The sequence below is a fragment of the Canis lupus genome, chromosome 31 (assembly GCF_011100685.1).
Source record: "Canis lupus familiaris isolate Mischka breed German Shepherd chromosome 31, alternate assembly UU_Cfam_GSD_1.0, whole genome shotgun sequence".
Classification (NCBI taxonomy): domain Eukaryota; kingdom Metazoa; phylum Chordata; class Mammalia; order Carnivora; family Canidae; genus Canis; species Canis lupus.
The window spans coordinates 31,508,080-31,522,368 of NC_049252.1; the positions used below are offsets into that span (position 1 = coordinate 31,508,080).

General features: G+C 47.7%; 1 long non-coding RNA gene across 2 annotated transcripts; it reads right to left on the reverse strand.

The window, feature by feature from the left end:
* Positions 1 to 542: 542 nt before the first annotated feature.
* Positions 543 to 2,883, reverse strand: LOC111093492. 2 transcript variants are annotated; one of them, XR_005382008.1, is made up of 3 exons: positions 1,530 to 2,883; positions 898 to 1,041; positions 543 to 792 (listed from the first exon to the last, which is right to left on the reverse strand). It is a non-coding gene; the product is annotated as an uncharacterized LOC111093492 (long non-coding RNA). The 2 variants fall into 2 exon arrangements; XR_005382009.1 differs by having other exon boundaries at positions 2,686 to 2,881.
* Positions 2,884 to 14,289: the final 11,406 nt, after the last annotated feature.

The window sequence follows — 14,289 nt, forward strand, 5'->3', positions numbered from 1 at the left end:
AGGAAAATCCCCAGGAAATGTTTCCTACTCAGAGGGTGGAGAAGAGGAAAGGATTTAGGTGGGATGTACATGTAAGACTCCAATTACTACTTGGAGCTCAATTCGAGGGGAAAACCCTTTATATGGTTCCATGACTCAGGTCCTAAGTACTATAGTCTAGGGCAAGCTCAAGCGCTAAGTCAATGTTTCCAGAACAAACACCCACAACCAGAAGTGGCCTGGGCCAGTGACACATCACACCACTCTCTCAGGCCAGGGTGAGTCCTGTCAGGAACATTATTATCATTCCTGACGATCCGCCATACCAGCCCTGGTTGCTCTGATACCCCGTCAATGGTCCCATTCAGATGAAGCCCCGTTTTGCATATTATTCTTAATAAACATTCATAGTACAAGCCATAATGGCCCTTTCAAGGCTGCTGCTTTGAATGTGTATTAACAACAGAGTGCCTTTGTGTACTTACATGTAAAAATACACTAGCCACCCTGTTGATATGTAGCATATATATTTATAAATATTTATCACCAAGTCATGGCTGACATTTTCAAAATGCTGCATTTGAACTAGGCCTCGTTTTTTTTCTGTCTCCCAAGCTGAGAGGCCAGACGAGGTTAATTAATCCAATTTTGCCTAATAATGTGCGGCATAATGATCTCCATGCCCTGGTTTTATTTGTTGAGGGGGAGGGGGCTCCAAGGAAAGGCCTCCGTGACTCAGAAAGGAGGGGTTTCCTGACTCCAGGCTTGATCTCAAGCCAGCCTGGGATGATGGAGACGTGCCCACAGCACCTTCTGAGGAAGCAAGAAAAAGAAGAAGCAAGTCACAAACGAAACCCAGGGTTCTGGACTTGGGTTACCTCCAGGGTAGGGAATAAAGTCATGTAATCAGCATCTCACCCGATTCCATCCCTTGTCTCCTGCTGAGCTGCTAGGAGACTCCAGTGATTCAGAAATGGCATCCCGAACGCACTCCTTGCCCCACACGCTGTGGTTGATATGAGAACACTTGCCCCGGTGGCGAGGGCAAAACGAGTGTTGGATCTGATAAGGATTGGCCAACAGAAATACCTGGCCTTTAAAAAATTGATGAAGGACATAAAGCAAACCTTTTTTGGCTTCTTGCATTGGGCTGGTTTTATGAACCACAATGCAATGAAGACTCCTTTACAAACCTAGTCTCTCCAGATTATCCCAGCAAAAGTATCCTGCTTTGTGCATTTTGACCCATATTTACACTTGCCTTCTAACTCTCGGAGCCAGGATGCATGTAAGCCAAGACTTTAAGCCATATCTAGGAACCCCTGGGTGGCTCAGTGGTTGAGCATCTGCCTTCGGCTCAGGTCATGATCCTGGGGTCCTGGGGTCGAGTCCTGCATCTAGCTCCCCATGGGGAGCCTACTTGTCCCTCTGCCTATGTCTCTGCCTCTCTGTCTCTGTGTGTGTGTGTGTCTCTCATGAATAAATAAATAAAATCTTTAAAAATAAATAAGTAAACAAATCATATCTAAATTCCCTGAACACCCACTCACCTCCACTCAATTCATTTAGGACTTGGTGCTGCTTCAGTGCTGTGGGCTCCTCTCTCCTCCCTGCAATGGCTCATGGTGTTTTAAGAATCCTGTTAGCCAGCTCCTGCTCCCCATCCCCAGGTGGCTGCCAAAGTCACAGAACAGACTTCACAGGCAATAAGCTCCAAGCTTATCCTGCCTCATCACCTCCTGGCTTGTCTCTGTCCCTGTCCAGCTCTGAGGGGCCAGCAAGGTACTCATCCCATACCACCCTCCAAACCACACTCACTTTCACCTCTTGTCACCTCCAGGAAGCAAAACTAGGCTAACAAATCCCACATGCCTGTTCCATTTAACACTGATGCAAACAAAATGAGGGGAAAGTGGATCTACTTCTTTAAAAAAGTAAAATGTGGGCCAGAGCCAGTTTAGCTTTTAAACCACGTATTCTTTGGATCACCCATGTGCCACACAGAGCTCATCAGCACCTGCGGCTCACTACTAAAGATGCTTGAGTCGTGAACCCCTTCCTCAATACACCCTCAAAAATTGATTGCCACATGGGCATTCACTGCATTCTTGTTTGCTTCCTCAGATCATACAACCAGCAAAACAGCAATGAATTTGAAATCAGAACCCTGGAAAAGAACCCTCCTGGCGTGAAAGCTGCACGATCTTGGGCAAGTTACCTAACCTGTAGGAAACAGGGGTCATAAACGTGCTCCATGGGGCCACGGTGAGTCCTGAATAAAACCGCTTAAGAAAGCACCCTGCGTGGCCATAGTAATTCTCAGCAAATCTCTGTGGAAGCAGTGACTGAGGAAATAAAAACTAGAGATGACTTTTTCCTGTTACTTAAAATCAGATAAAACAACACCTTGATAGTTCTAATAGTGAAAACTTCAAACTCATAAAGTTAATAAGCATTTGTAAACTTGTGAATGCTGATCTTTTCTTTTAAATAAATGTTCCCCCTCACCTGGATCCCATGGCATTTTATTTGTGGTATTGAGTGTGTAACTTATGCCAGGCTGAAATCCTCCTGATTACGTGTGTGATTAATGCCCACAGCATGGCTTGTCCTAATGGGGCCTAAGCCAAGGAGGCATTAATGATTACTTATTAATCAGCACGTGAATGGGCTCACCTAATGTGCCCCTCAGATTCTCAGCCTCACCTTCCTTCTGGGCCCTTGACTGTTTCCTTGGCTTCAGAAGCAGACCAATTCCATTGGGCCCAAGAGGTTCTACTGCCCGAGGCCAGGTAGCTCCATGCCCAACATCTCTGGCTCCTCCTGACTCTTGTGGATTCACTGAAGTAGGATGAGATCTACACAACAAGGTATAAAGTCTGATTTCTGCCTGGCTGGGAAGGAGCTGGAAGAGACAATTAACTGTATAAGGGAGTTAACTCCCCAAAGGGCAGATGTAGACCAAAGGAAGCAGAAGACTGGAGGAAGCCAGGGAGAAAAATGTCTTCTCCCTTTCTTCCTCCAATAGACTACTCTGAGACACAGTAACATCTGTGGATCTGATGAGTATATCTGCCAAGCAACTGTTCTTTCTCCGTGGCTCTCTGCATTGTTTTTTCTCAGTTCCCCTTTCCCTCACTCTCACTGCCCTGAGATTGCATCTCCCAAATAAAGCATTAGTACCTAATCCTTGCCTCAAGCTCAGTTTTCTAGAGAACCAAGACAGAGTATTTAAAAGATGCACAAGTTGAAGAAGAAGGGAAAAGGCTTCTGAGTCAACATGGAAGAGACAGAGGCTGAGACTGTTAATAAGTCGGCTCAGTGGATTTCATTATACTGCCTGGTTAACATGGTACAGCAGACCAAATGTTTGCATCCTCCCCAAATTCAGATGTTGAAGCTCTAATCCTCAAAGTGATAGCATTTGGAGGTGGGTCTTTGGGAGGTAATTAGGTCATGAGGATGGAGCCCCCATGAAGAGGATTAATGTCCTTATAAGAAGACTCACAAAAGAGATTTTCCTCCCTCCTTCCCTCTTCCTACTCTCCTCTTTCTTCAGGATGTGAAGACACAGCAACAAGGCAGCCATCTGCAAACCAATAAGCAGGCTCTCACCAGGAACTGAACTGGCCAACACCTTGAGCTTTGGCTTCCAGTTCCAGAACTCTGAGAAATAAATGTCTATTGTTCAAGCTCCCCAGTCTGTGATATTCTATGACAACAGCCTAACCTGACTAAGACATATGATCAAGCCAGCTGGCCCCTGCCCCTCCTTGGAGCCCAAGTCATCAGAAAAGCAGGGGCACCAGGCTGTGGCCAACTTACCCCACTGGGCTCTGCGGCAGCCCCAGCAGGAAAGTCCAGAAAGCCCTGCTCCCAGCCCATCTGGGGCTGGGGCTGAGTCTTCAGTGGCTCAAATTCAGTCAAGGGCAGAACACCAGAACAGTTTCTCTTCTTTGTCTTTTGTTATTTTTAAATAACAAATGCAGATGTGGTCATCTACTAAAGAGTTTTGCTCTCGTGTAATGTGAAGATATGTTCAGGCTAGCGTTAGGTGAGTGAGTTAGACAGGTGGAAGGACCACCCCCTGGGCACACCTGCTCTCACTTGCTCTCTCTGTGGGGTAGGCTGACCCACAAAGGGATCTCGTCTTATTTTTGTCCATGGCAGAGTTCCTGAGGGCACAAGCCCAGCTGTGCTCCTTCTGGACCAGGCCCCACTCACCAACAGAGAAAGGTGGTTCCTTTTAAAGGATCCTTAAAAAAATAAAATAAAATAAAATAAAATAAAGGATCCTAACTGAGGGCTTTTATAAGGAAATTATTGAATAATTCCAGAAGTAAATAGGTCATAATTATGATTGTAAAAACAGTAACATGCCCCTTAGATGTGTAGTATTGTGCTATTTTCAAAATTGTTTTTCAGGTATTATTCCGTTTGATTATAACTGCAAAAGCCCCTGAGCTCTGTAGTAGCTTTGTAGTAGGTTGAATCATCTGAAACTTGCCAGTGTTGTAAGTCAAAGCTGGTTGACTATCAGTAGTTCCACACAGTTCCATGTATTTGGTGGCCAATGTCCAAATTTGGAGGAGAACACAACATGAGTAAGCAAGAGGCCTTGAGAAGGGAAGAGTCAGAAGAGGAGATGCAGAAAGAGAAAGGATGAGAAACAATCATTAAATTAAGTTGTACCAACAATGATCACTTTTCCTAGTAACGGGAATTCAGTGTGGTTTTGAGGTTTGGAATCCGATCTGTATTCTTCCAACCAAAGAATCTTTTTCCTACAATTAACACATTTTAAAGTGGGCGTTTAAGTATCTGCTGACTGATGAATGGACTCCCAGGTCAACATAGGGAAGAAGGCGACCAGCACCCAAAATGAAAAAACACTAATGAAGAGTAAAAACATAGCTTGTTTGTCTAAGCAAGAGTGGAGCTTAAGCAACCATGGTTTTTAATACAGAATAATTTGTCAGGTGACCTTGAATGAGACTGTTAACCCTCTTTGTGTTGCTCTGAGAAAGGAAGATAATACTTATTCCATACAGGGCAGTTCTAAAGGAGGGTAAACATGATTGATCACAGTATGTTTGGAAAAGGAAGACAGTATAGTAAATCCTAATTATAATAACTGATTATAATGATTTCTAAAAAGAATGCCTTTTAAGAAAAGAAAAAAGGGGGCAGCCCCGGTGGCTCAGCGGTTTAGCGTCGCCTTCAGCCTAGGGCAGGATCCTGGAGACCTGGAATCAAGTCCCATGTCCGGCTCCCTGCATGGAGCCTGCTCCTCCCTCTGCCTGTGTCTCTGCCTCTCTCTCTTTCTCTCTCTCTCTCTCTCTCTCTGTGTGTGTCTCTCATGAGTAAATAAATAAAAATCTTTATTTTTTTTTAATTTTTATTTATTTATGATAGTCACACACACACAGAGAGAGAGAGAGAGAGGGAGACAGAGACACAGGCAGAGGGAGAAGCAGGCTCCATGCACCGGAAGCCCGATGTGGGATTCGATCCCGGGTCTCCAGGATCGCGCCCTGGGCCAAAGGCAGGCACCAAACCACTGCGCCACCCAGGGATCCCTAAAAATCTTTAAAAAAAAAAAAGAAAAGAAAAGAAAAAAGGTTAAAATTTTTAAAAAGATAAAAAAAAAAAAAGAAAGAAAAGGAAGGAAAGAAGGAAGAATTCTGGGCCTTCATGGGGTGTCGTGCCTCATGCACACCTGAATGAACCCAAAGGGGAAAAGGCATGAAAAGTTTATTTTTAAACATTTTTCTTATATAAATTAATTCCATGTTTCAACTGTCAAGTGATCCCAGTTCTAGATTAATATGCATGGGCCAAAACTTATAGGTAGGCATAGGTATCTTTGTTTTATTTATGCCAATGCTAAGTGTAAACATTTGAAGCGTAAGTGCCAGAAGCTAGCGCTGTCCTGATGTACAGAAGGACGGATATTTTATCGGCATCCCTGGGCCCCCAGCAAGGGGGGGTGTATCCTCGAGTCCATTCCTCCAGTCCTCGATGGCTTCAGGACGGAGCCCCACCTCCTGCAACACTCCACCCTGGGGTCCTGAAACACATGCAAACACGTTGCTTGAATTTTCGGGATGGATTTACCAACCCATTAGCTCTCCTCTCTCAGTTCTGTTTCCTCCCTACTTCTCCCCGACACGCACACAGTTTGCAGAGTTTCCAGCCCAAACAGAACATGCTCCGCAGGGAAGGGGGCTGATTGGTTTAGTTTGCGGGCAGCCCCGCGAGGGGTGGTAATTGACACTTTAACGTATGACATGTTGCATTCCTTCATATCGCCGCGGTAATTGAACACACATGAAGCCCCCCCTGCACCGGTGACCTCGGAGTGTGCCACACACCTGGAAGTAGTGAGGTTCAATTAATGTGTCACCGCCACTAATAACGGCTACCAGTGAGAACCACCAGCAGCCGGGCAACAAAGCAGAGAGCAGAGCAGAGTCAACCCCGGGAACGGCTGCTCCCCAGCAGGGCTGCCCTGCACCAGCTCTTAAAATCTGAGCTTTCCAGGAAAACAATTTGCTTTTAATGATGCCAATTAATTTTACCTAATGGCTTTGCTCATCTCTCATAGAGTTATTTTCGTGCTAAAATACCAAATAGTCCACCGAAAGGAAATGACGATTGGCCCAGGTACATTTTTTGTGATAATGCATTTAAAAATTAATATTAATAATAATAAAAGATGAGAAATGGAATGATCTGAAAGGTGGAACTCAAGCTGAGGAAATGCAAAATTATTTTTTTTTTTTTTTTTTTACTTATTTATGATAGGCACACAGTGAGAGAGAGAGAGGCAGAGACACAGGCAGAGGGAGAAGCAGGCTCCATGCACCGGGAGCCCGATGTGGGATTCGATCCCGGGTCTCCAGGATCGCGCCCTGGGCCAAAGGCAGGCGCCAAACCGCTGCGCCACCCAGGGATCCCCAGGAAATGCAAAATTAATGTGAATTCCACCTTTTCATCCTTTGGGCCGTTCCCCGTGTGTGTGTGTGTGTGTGTGTGTGTGTGTGTGTGTGTGTGGCCCAGGGACACTGCAGGGGTTGGTGCAAACTGGTCCCTGCCTTCCCAGCGCTCAGGACTCCACGTGACTGGGTCCAGTTAGTGCCACCCGCGCGGGCTCGCAGAGGAGGGCAGTCCGGGCGGAGGAGCCCTGGAGTGACCACCTCCGGGTCTGCGGACTCAGGTGGCTCCCGAGCAAGAGCAAGCGGCTCCTAAGCTCCAGGAGCGGCAGGGCAGGTCCGGGGAGGAGGAGGAGGGAAGGCAGAGAGGTCAGAGACCAAGTCGGAGACCTTGGGGGATGGGGATGACAAAGAAGGGAGCATATTAGATTGCAAAAGAGGATTAGGCTACGGGTTGGGCATACTCTTGGAGGAAAGAAAGAAAATTACACGGCATTTCGTAGTTGATGAATTCCATTTTAATAATTAACAAAACCTTGCAGGAACGTCTGAATGAATGGAAATACGTCACAGTTGAAAGGCGATCCTATTCCACAAAACGACCTGTTCTCCCTGACCACGCCCTGTCCTCCTTCTCCCGGCCACGCCCCGTCCTCCTCCCTGGCCATGCCCAATCCTCCCTCTCCCTGGCCTCTCCTCATCCTCCTCCCGGGCCACTCCCCAACCTTTCCCTGGCCACGCCCAGTTCTCCTCCCTGGCCACGCCCCAACCTTTCCCTGGCCACGCCCAGTTCTCCCTGGCCACGCCCCATCCTCCTCCCTGGCCACGCCCCATCCTCCTCTCTGGTCACACCCTAACCTTTCCCTGGCCACGCCCCGTCCTCCTCCCTGGCCACGCCCCAACCTTTCCCTGGCCACGCCCAGTTCTCTTCCCTGGCCACGCCCCAACCTTTCCCTGGCCACGCCCAGTTCTCTTCCCTGGCCACGCCCCAACCTTTCCCTGGCCACGCCCAGTTCTCCTCCCTGGCCACGCCCCATCCTCCTCCCTGGCCACGCCCCATCCTCCTCTCTGGTCACACCCTAACCTTTCCCTGGCCACGCCCCGTCCTCCTCCCTGACCACGCCCAATCTTTCCCTGGCCATGCCCAGTTCTCCTCCCTGGCCACGCCCCATCCTCCTCCCTGGCCACGCCCCAACCTTTCTCTGGCCACGCCCCATCCTCCTCCCTGGCCTCGCCCCAACCTTTCCCTGGCCACGCCCCATCCTCCTCCCTGGCCACGCCCAGTCCTTCTCTCTGGCCACGCCCAGACCTCTTTCTTCCTTGGCCCTGCTGAGACCTCCTTTCTGGCCACTCCTGCCCTCATTCTGTCTGGCCACGCCCACACCTCGTTTTTTTTTTCCTGACCACACCCCTGACCTCGTTCTTCCCCAGCCACGCCCAAACCTCGTTCTTCCTGACCACATCTAACCAAGTCATTTTGCCCCATGACTGCTTGTGGGGTGGCAGGAGATTGCTTTGGTTCTCCGCGCTTCAGGCTCGCCTATAAAACAAGGGGGTTGTGACTTAGGTAAGTATGAGCTTTAGCATTTTGGTTGGTCTGCAGGGAGAACAGGGACCCCACAGGGGTCCTCTTTGACCCACTCCTGGCCCTAATGGCCCCTGAGGAGGAAGGCCTCCTCCACATGGGAAGCAATCTAGAGCATCCTAGACAGGGAGAAATTGTAGGCAGGCTTCTGGGTAAGCCCAGCAGCTGCAACATACACATGCTAATGTCTGTGGTCTCCTCAAACCCCACTAGAGTGACGGAAAAATCAAGAGCAAAAGGTTAGGAGAAGGAATATCAGAAGATAGGAGAAGTTAATAATATTTTGAAAGGTGAAAACAATGGACAAATGGTATCTGACTTAGCAGGAAGAAGAAAGTTGAACCCCACCTGCTGGAGAGAGGTGGATGGGAGGAAGTATTCCTGCCACAGAGCTCTCAGTTCCTGAGAACAAGTATGTCTGAAGTCAAGAGGACAGTGTGATGCTGAAAACAGGACAGGTTGGGGGTACCTGGGTGTCTCAGTGGTTGTCTGCCTTGGGCTCAGGTCATGATCCTGGGGTCCTGGCATCAAATCCCTGCATCACACTTCCTGCAGAGAACCTGCTTCTCCCTCTACGTATGTCTCTGCCTCTCTCTGTGTGTCCCTCATGAATAAATACATAAAATATTAAAAAAGAAAAAACAGGAAAGATTGTCCAGGAGCTCAGCACCCTCAGCTCTCTTCTTCCAGCACACATTGGTTGTTCTGCACCCTGGATGGTGAGCCACTTCACCTCTTCCTGAATGCCTCCCCCTGCCTACTCTTTAGAATACTGGAAATCTCTGACAGTCGAACCAAAGAGTCTCAGAGCACTTGACCCAGCTGAGGGCGGGACAAGTGGCATCATGCTCTGGGAGATAAGCTCACCCCATCAGATGGCATTGCAAAGGATGGTGCAGTCTTGGAGGCAAAGGCGTTCTTAAGTTTGCAGTTTGGAATTCATAGTTTGGGCCCTTGAACACTGGTGGCCTGGCTGCTCTTCTCACATGAGAATCTTCTCACATAGCCAATCTCCATGTGCTAACATGAAGAAGAGCCTTTTCTGGAATGGTTTGAACCCGGGGGTGGGGGGGTGGGCATGTCGACACTGAGATTCTCTGCATGGCCAGGGTGCCTTCGAGTCTTCCTCATATGATTATTCCAAGTATTTGCTGCCCTCGCTGTGGGAAGGACTATATCTCCTCACCCCACATTGGGCTTGGCCAATGAAATATGAGTGGAACTGATGTGCAATGCCTCTGAACTGAAGCTTATGAAGCCATTTACTCCTTCTTTGCCACAGAACCCATCTGTCCTGGAGGAAAGCAGGGTCCTAGACCTTCAGCACGGGGCCCAGGAGAAGGACAACATGAGGCAGAGTGAACATTGTGTGCACAGGAAGGAAGCCCTTATTGTTGTAAGCATCTACAGTTCTAGGAATTGTTACCCGAGCATTGCACAGCAAAAGGTGACTGCTACCTCCCCAGTGACAGTTGCAGCCAGGATTGGCAGGAAGGGCATTCTGTCTGCTGCATGGGATGAGCACTCCTGGCGCCTCGGAGACAAAGGTCTGGACTATCCCTAAAGAAGCACCTTTGACCCAGACATGGCCACCTTCACGGAGCTCACCAGCTGGCAGCATGAAGAAGCACCTCCCTCTTTTGGACTGTGGGCTGCAGGTGGCTTGAAGAGGCTAGAGTGGGAGGACATAAGTTAGGGCATCTCCCTTGAGGAATCCTGGCCATATTCCAGGAATTTGCAAGGCCTGGAGGTCCCAGGTAGGAAGGTAGGAACAATGAATGACCTGGTAAAAACTAGGTCTTTAATTGTGCCAATTATTAAGCTTTTTCTCTCTCAAGGGCTCTGAGTTTCATTGCTTCTTTGCCACATGGCTGTCAGGCACTGCCAATAGGAGACTGCAAGGCTCTAGGAAGAACTGGAATTCTCTTCCTGTTTGCTGTCCCTGGCAGCATTGCATGGGCACACACCCCTCACTCTGGTGGCCGCAGTTGGTTTCTGTCCCTTCCATGTTCCCAGGAACAGCCTTTTGTACCCAGCCAGAAGGATAGCACTGGCAGACAAGGACCTCTGCTCAGGGCTCTGAGCCCCTAATCCATGGGTCCCTCCTGCAAGTTTCTATTCTGATAACCCGCCCTCCCTGTCCTGTTTCCATCACCGAACCCCACCTGGTACAGGAATGCAAAGTCCACCTTTAGCTTCCGGGGGTAGAGGCTGGGTCAGGCTATCTGAGATAACCACCCAAGGTTTAGGGAGTCTTTGGTCCTAAACCTTGTGAGCCAGAGGACTGGTCCAAGTAGTTGCTGAGCATTATTATGTGCCCCAGATTATACCAGATGTTGTACAATATACGAGACATTTAAACTATAGTCCTGATTGACAAAAAGTTCAGCTGGAGGGATCCCTGGGTGGCGCAGCGGTTTGGCGCCTGCCTTTGGCCCAGGGAGCGATCCTCGAGACCCGGGATCGAATCCCACGTCGGGCTCCCGGTGCATGGAGCCTGCTTCTCCCTCTGCCTGTGTCTCTGCCTCTCTCTCTCTCTCTCTCTCTCTCTCTCTGTGACTATCATAAATAAATAAAAATTAAAAAAAAAGTTCAGCTGGAAAGAAGGGCTAAGTCCACACGCACATCCGGAGAAGGAACAGTTTGTGAATGCCAGAATGGTCAAAAAGGTCACCAAGGATTCTTTCTTTGTAGGCTAATCAGGCTTAAACCAGCAACTCCAGACGTCTTCAAGATAGAAGTGCCAAGTAGAATCTACTTGATATCCTGAAGGAGAGAGAGAATTAAGGGAAATTATACCTTTTCCCCAAGATTGCAGAGCAAATTATAGATGGCCATATTTCCACATATAGATGTGTCATCTTTCCAAGAATGGTCAATTTTTTTTCCCAATGAGCTACCAGAATGGCTAAGATTTAAAGGACGGACAATATCAAGTGTTGCCAAAGATTGGAACAACTAGAACTTTCACACTGCCAATAGAGATGTAAATTGTTACAAATGAGTTGGAAAGTATGTGGCAGATATCCACTCAAGCTAAACATCTAATAGTCTATACCCTGCAATTCTGCTCTTGGACGTATACCCATGGGACATGAGTGCTTGGGTGCACCACAGTACACGTACAAGAAGCTTTATTTGCAATAGCCTGAAGAAGGAAACAACCCAAATGTCTATTAACAGTTGAAATACTTTTTTAAATTGTCTGATATTCATACAATGGGCTATAACAAACAGCAGCAAAAAAAATAGCCATCAATTTCTGTAGGCAATAACATTTCACAGACTTTTTTAAAAAAAGATTTTATTTATTTCTTTGACAAAAAGAAAGAGAGAGCACAAGCAGGAGGAGTGGACCAGCAGAAGTAGAGGGAAAAGCAGGCACCCCGCAAGGCAAAGAGCCCAATGTGGGACTTGATCTCAGGACTCCAGGATCATGACTTAAGCCAAAGGCAGATGCTTAACCAACTGAGCCACTCAGGTGCCTACATTTCACAGGCTTAATATTTTAAAAAAGAAGCCATATCCCCAAAGAGCACTTACTGTATAATTTTGTTTGTATAAAGTCCAAAAACAGGTAAAACTCATCTAGAGGGGATAGAAGTGAGAATAGTAGTTATTTTTCAGGATATTATTGCTGAAATAATGGGGTGGGTGTGAGAGCTTGCAGGGATGTTAGGAATGCTCTATAGTTTGGTCTGGGTGGTAGTTACAGTGGTGGTTACAGAGGGATATGCAAATAGAGATATTGAGTTATTTGCTTAATATTTCTGTACTTTATTGTACATACTTTATACCTCAATTAAAAGGGGGGGAGAGAAAAAATAAATTGCTCAGACATCCCCTGTCTGGCTTGGGTTCTCCTGGAGGCAGATTGTGAGACTGGGGCTGGAGGCACGTGGTTTATTCTGAGGTACAAGAAGTGCACATGACTGATAGGAAGTGGAACAGTGACAAGGGGAAGATCAAAGGTGTGCTGGGTCATGGTTGGAGAACTTGCACTTCAGAATGATCCCATGCAAGGGGCAAGGGACCTGGGGTATTTATATACCTGCTCTGGAGAGTCAGAAGTGGAGGGCAGCCAAGAAGGGGTGCAAATGCTATGGCTCCTATGGCCTAAAGGCTGCTGGGGCCAGTGAGCCCTTAGGCAGCTGGAAGTCAGCCACAGAACCCAAAAAGGACACAAGTGAGACACTGACAGTGTCTTACACTCAAGTGACACATGTCCCAGTCACAGCTCCCATTGGTTTAGAGAATTTACCATGACAAACAAACAAAAAAAAAATTAACTCTTGAGTTCTCAAGTGGTCATGAAATAAATGTGTATTTCATTCCATTCTCACCACCTGCACCCATTTGAAAACTTGAGGCATTGATATATTGCTGAGAAATAGCATTCATGTAGATTCTCAGGGCCCTTGCAATGACCCCAGGGAACCTTGTGGAGGGTCTGTGACACCCCAGGATTCAGTGTGTCAACCACTAGTGCTCTTTCAGTTGTGGAACAGGCCAGCTGCCCCCAAGCCAGAGCTCTTAGGCCTGTGATTTAGGACCCATTGTGATGGTTTGATAGCTCTGTAAAACTACCTTCTTCACCTGAAGATGAAGTCACATTTGGTATTATCAATGTCTGAATTAAATGGGCACTCAATGTGATCAGTGCTGGATTGAGGAGGGAAAAAAAAAGTGCTCATTATATATTCACTGTTGCCCTTACTGGCACAAAACTGCTGCCCACTGGCCCTGACACAGCCAGCTCTGTCAAGGCCATGGCCATCCTTTTTGCCCACTGCTGCTCCCAGGTGCTATCTCTGAAGCACTGTGAAAACCTGAGTCTTCAGTGAGCAGGACTCCCTGTGGCCTCTCCTGGCCTCAGAGCCAGCTGTGAACCTGCCCAAGAGCAGGGGCAGGGGCAGGTACCAACAGGCTGTGGAGTAAGCCTGGGCAGCGAGTATAAGATCCCTGCTGACACTTGCATTTGCAAGGGGCATGGCAAATAATCGTTTTTCTATAATTTTGATTACCTCTCAAGCCTCCATTTCTGTTGGTGGAGGATATATTGATCTTGGCAAGTCAAGGTAAATTTCAGCTCCTTGCCATTTAAAACACATTGCTTTACAGTATCTCTTCAGATAATTTAGGCTCTTCAGGTGAATCCCAGGCTTAAGCCTTAGGCAATTCCAGAAGCCTCTGCTTCCTGTATGTCCACTCTAGTCACCCCCTTTCTTGGCATTGGTGATGCCCCACCCCACCCCAACAACTCCACCCTTGTTCTGGTCTGGCTTCCAATCCATCCCACAGTCCATGCCCATAGGACCGCCTCATCTCAGAGACCTGGTGGTTGGCATCATGAAAACCTCCCTCCCAGGCACCCAGAAATACTCACTCTTCAGCCAGACCCCACTCGGCTGGAGAGGAAACATCTTGGTTCCCACTCAGAGCTGAGAGCACAGTCCACCTTCCCTCTTGCCCTCCTCCTGCATCCTGGGGCCTTCAGGGCTTCAGCTCAACAAAGGCCATTCCCTCATGTCTGGATCTGTGGATCAAACATGAGACCCCAGCTGGGGCCCCACAGTTCGACTATACACACACATGGGTTACATCTGCATGACCTGGACCCTTCCTTCATCCAACAAAACTCAATTTAAAAACCACTTAAGTTCTTTTCCCTCAAAGTCTTTTCTTCTGCTTGAAACGTGGGAGAAAAAACAGTGTCCCTGATGCCTATTTTGTCTGCTAAAGAACGTTTTTCTCCTTCCCAATTCCCTACCCATATGCTAAAGGGAATTT